Raw genomic sequence first — 4,953 nt, 5'->3', positions numbered from 1 at the left:
ACCTCCATGTCCTTTGTTGCTTTGGGGGAGGGGCGCAATCCTGGTTCTGCACTCATGGGTCACTCCTGGCAGGCTCAGGGAACCATATGGGGACCAGATCAGGTTGGCCACATGCAAGGTAAGCGCCTCCCCTTATACTGTCGCTCAGGCTCCCTCTAACCCCTGTATCATCTCCTGAAGTCCCAGTGTGTTCTATTTTAAAAATTTCTAAATTCTGTATCCCAGAGATTGTGTGATCCACAACAAACCCTAACAGAATGAGAACATAAATTTTTTGTTGTTGTTGTTCAGCAATAAAATCTGTTTATTTTATTTTGTTTCTTTTACCCCTTATGAGATAGTGGGGAATAGGGATTGGAAAGGATAAATTGTTACATAGTAGGTTCAACTAAAACTATTACTAAGGTTTTTGTCCATAGGTTAGGTAGACTAAATGAACAGATTTTCTTTTTTTTTCTTTTTTTTTTTTTAAATCTTTTATTAGTGAATTACTGTGAGGTACAGTTACAAACTTAGGAACTTTCGTTTTTGCATTTCAGTCATACAGTGATAGTTTACCCATCCCTACACCAGTGCTAAATACGGGAAGTTTTTTTTTTTTTTTTAACAACACGCAGTAAGAATTTATTCATATTAATAACTCCATTTGTCATGGGGGTTGTTGCTTAGATGTATGGGATGGCACATGCATGCTGGCTCTCTGAGGTTACACAGGTGCTGACTCTCTGAGGTTACACAGGTGCTGGCTCTCTGAGGTTACACAGGGCTGGCTCTCTGAGTGAACAGATTTTCTTACAAAATGATTTTCCAGATTTTTAAAATTTCATGGGAGTAGTGCAACACAATGCACATAACATCTTTAGATAAACCCAGGTTTAATCACTGTTTTTTGTTTACTGGTATTTTTTAAATTTATTTATTTTTAATTAGTGAATCACCGTGAGGGTACAGTTACAGATTTATACACTTTTGTGCTTATGCTTCCCTCATACAAAGTTCAGGAACCCATCCCTTCACCAGTGCCCATTCTCCACCACCAGTAAACCCAGCATCCCTCCCACCCTCCCCAATCCCATCTCCCCCCACCCCACGAGAACATAAAATTGTATTGTAAATTTTAACTTCGGTTTACAAACAAGCGTCAATTGCCTCAAACTGCAAGTGCTTCCCTTGGGCAGAGCCTCACCCATGAGTAAACTTTCTCCTTGGCCTCGGGCTGCATTTGTAGCCGCCCAACATGTCTTCCCTCACACCTAATATTCCAGGAGTAGCACATTTAGTGGGGTTTAAAGGAGAAGGCAACCGATCTTAGAGGGAAATATATTTTTACAGACATGTATATACATGTATACACAGACATGTATATACATAATATATATATTGTATTTATTTATTATTTTCACTCCTCTCTGTTTTTAAGAGTTGGGGCGGAGGGGCAGTGCACAATATTCTGTGACCTGATTTCCAGAGACCAGCTCTATTCAGGAGTCCATCACTGTTGCCTCATTAGAATAAAGATGCTCCTATTCCACTCCAAATCCCCTCAAATTCATGAAGTTTCAGGAGCCCTGTGTCAGGAAGCATAGGAAAAGACAAATATTAGAACTGAATATGTGTCTAAAACTTTGACCATTGAGGAAATTCCAAGAGTTCTAAAGGCTCTCTACCAGAAATGGGAATGAAGCAAAAATGTGTGTGTTACTATAAACCTCAAAATCACAACTTCAGTTGAGATAATTGGGCAGAATCCCAAGCTTACCCACCACATCCCTCACTTTCACATAGAACATCTGCCTTGGCTAAGTCCACACATTTCTGGAATGACCCTCTCAATTGTATTTCAACTGTCCTTTAGTTCTCTCTGCCCATCCTCGAAAGGTTATTTTTGAGGATATACTTTAAAAAGCTCATATGTAAAGCTGGTTAATAATCCTGGGACTCTCATACTTTTATAGGGCATCTATGACAAAAATTCCCTTCTTAGGGCTTCCCCTAATAAATTCCTTCTGAGTTTAACCTCATCTTGGCTTCACTTAGAGGATGTAGACTGGACTATCAAAGCCATTTCTGTTGCTACACCAACACCAATGTTTGATTCAATCCTTTAGCTCCTTTGTTTCCTTAGATTCTTCTGTCACCATCTGATTTTACTTGGTTTTATCTCTTTGAGCTAATAGAAAATTGTTCTTCCAAGCCACCAATTTTAGGATTATTTGTTACAAAGTAATAAGTATTAATAAGGTTTTCTTGTTTCTGCTGTTCTATAGATATTACTTCCATTGACTTTGTTTCCTGAGCCTTGTAACTGTTATTCATATTAGCTTCAGTTTCTTCTCTTCTACTTCTTCCTTTTACTTTTTAAATGTATTTTTTCTTTTCCTTTCTTTTTTTTTTCTTTTTGGGTCACACCCGGCAATGCACAGGGGTCACCCTGGCTCTGCATTCAGGAATTACCCCTGGTGGTGCTCAGGGGACCATATGGGATGCTGGGAATCGAACCCGGGTTGGCCGCGTGTAATGCAAACGCCCTCCCCGCTGTGCTATCACTCCAGCCCCAAAACTGAGAGGAGCCTTTTTTTTTTTTTTTTTTTTTTTGCTTTTTGGGTCACACCCAGCGATGCTCAGGGGTTACTCCTGGCTTTGCACTCAGGAATTACTCTTGGCAGTGCTTGGGGGACCATATGGGATGCTGGGATCGAACCCGGGTCGGCAGTGTGCAAGGCAAACACCCTACCTGCTATGCTATCGCTCCGGCCCCTTCTTTTCCTTTCATTGACATTATAATGACAGAAGTAAGAAGTGCGTGCTTGTACATGTGTGTTTGTGTGTATGTTGAGGTACAACTGTCACAAACATATCTGTTTTAATATATGATGAAAAGGGGGATATATTTTGAGGAAATAAGTGTTACATGAGTGGCAGAAATGTAAATTTCCCCGTAAAAGGAAGAATAAGGAGCTGGAGTGATAGTACAGTGGGTAGGGCATTTGCCTTGCATGCTGCTGACCTAGGTTCGATTCCCATGATCCCATATGGTCCCCTGAGCACCATCAGGAGCAATTCCTGAGTGCAGAGCCAGGAGTAACCCCTGTGCATCGACAGGTGTGACCCAAAAAGCAAAAATAATAATAATAACAATAAGGGGTAATATTTGCAAATATTTCTACTTTCATACTAAAATAATATAAGGCATATTTCATATTTTAAAAATATTTTCTCATTCAATGAAAAATTTGTTCAATGTATTATTAAAAAAATAATAATAGCATCTTTACTCTCAAGGATGGCTAATAAAATAGTAAAGAGTGCTATAATTGGGCTAAAGATAAAAATTGTGTGCTAGTCAAGCCTCTTAAGAATTGATGTAAACAGTTGATGTTTTGCCCTGCGCTCCTGCCTGCTGTCTCCTGGGTGTTTGAAAAGTTTGACTCAAAACATGGATATTAGACCAAATTGTACAATTTCTATCAATAATATGAATGACAAAATTTAGAAAGAAAGACTACAGACATGCCTATATACCCTGTTTTCTCAGTTTGGCCCTGAGGTAGATATTGTGGCTTTAAAGACCATGAAGATGAGGGGACAAGCTTTTGTTATGTTTAAGGAACTTGGTTCATCCGCTAATGCCTTAAGGCACTTACAAGGATTTCCATTTTGTGGTAAAGGAATGTGAATCCAGAATGCAAAAATAGGTTCTGATATAATATCTAAGATGCGTGGCTCTTTTGCTGAGAGAAAAGAAGAAAAAAAAAGGAAAAAGCCAAAACTGTGGAGCAGACTGCAGCAATTGTAAATAAGAAGCCCAATCTGGGAACCCAAATTCAGCTAATACACAAGGAAATTAGCACAAAATCCTCAGGTTCCTGACTACCCTTCAAACTATATTTCATTCCTCAATAATTTACCAGAAGAGACTAATGAGATGTTATCCATGCTGTTTAATCAAGTCCCTGGTTTTAAAGAAGTGCGTTTGGTACCTGGAAGAGATGACATTGCTTTTGTTGAATTTGAAAACGATGGTCAGGCTGGAGCTGCCAGGGATGCCTGAGAGGGATTAAAGATCGCACCATCCCACGCCATGAAGACTACCTGGACCAAGAAATAACATTTGAGATTGTTGTGTTTAAAGGACTTGGTGTTATTTATAGGTTGTTTTTCTTTTTTTAGGTAGCATTTGTTCTGGGCATTGTGATAACTGGAGATGGATGAGAGAGGAAGGAAGAGTGAAATTTTCGTGGAGTTAAGATTACCTAGTCTTCTGAGGTTGGAAATGTGTAAGGCCTTAGTTTTATACAATAAGCCTTTATTTGTATTCTATGTCAAAAAAAGAAAAGTTGATGTTTTACTCTGTGTATATCTTTATAATTATTTTAAAAGCAGCAGTCTTATATAGTTAATTAAATACTTTCACACTGCAATCTCAAGAAAAGGATTTTCGAAATTAGCCATGATCTGTGTCTTGACAAAATTTATCTATTTCATGTCCTTTTGTAGCAAGATAGAGCAAAACAGGTCAGAAAGTGTGCTTTTAAAATAACTATCACAAAAATACTGTCATAGAAACTTTGTTTAAAAGAATGGGCTCTCTTTAGTGTGTGGGAAACTTTCACTACTGTCACTGTATGTACACATATGATTTTTGAAATATAGAAAAGTAAGCTCTTTGTCTTTATCAGAGACAATTTTTTCCTGGCCACACATATAGTACCAGTACAATGCTTTTTGAATCTTTTGAATTGAACTGATATCTTTTTAAGTATCAGAATGCAAGTTTGACATGATGTTATTTTAATGTCTTCAAGTAAGCAATCTTAGCCTCAACACTAAGTTGTACATTGTACACTTGCTTTGGCGATACTTGAAAAACATTAAATTTGCTAGAATAAGGTGGATTCCTTAATTTCTTCCTTAATTCTACCCTAAAACATTATTAAATAACTTTTGCCCAGT

The 4,953-nt window shown here is 38.0% G+C and overlaps 1 pseudogene; it reads left to right on the top strand.

Annotated features, from left to right (window-relative positions):
* Positions 1-3,436: 3,436 nt before the first annotated feature.
* On the top strand, positions 3,437-4,108 carry LOC129402314 (U2 small nuclear ribonucleoprotein B''-like; annotated as a pseudogene).
* The last annotated feature ends 845 nt before the right edge of the window (positions 4,109-4,953 follow it).

The sequence above is a fragment of the Sorex araneus genome, chromosome 2 (assembly GCF_027595985.1).
Source record: "Sorex araneus isolate mSorAra2 chromosome 2, mSorAra2.pri, whole genome shotgun sequence".
In the NCBI taxonomy this organism is placed as follows: domain Eukaryota; kingdom Metazoa; phylum Chordata; class Mammalia; order Eulipotyphla; family Soricidae; genus Sorex; species Sorex araneus.
The sequence above is the reverse complement of the archived record's forward strand: the minus strand, read 5'-3'. Positions and strand labels throughout refer to the sequence as shown.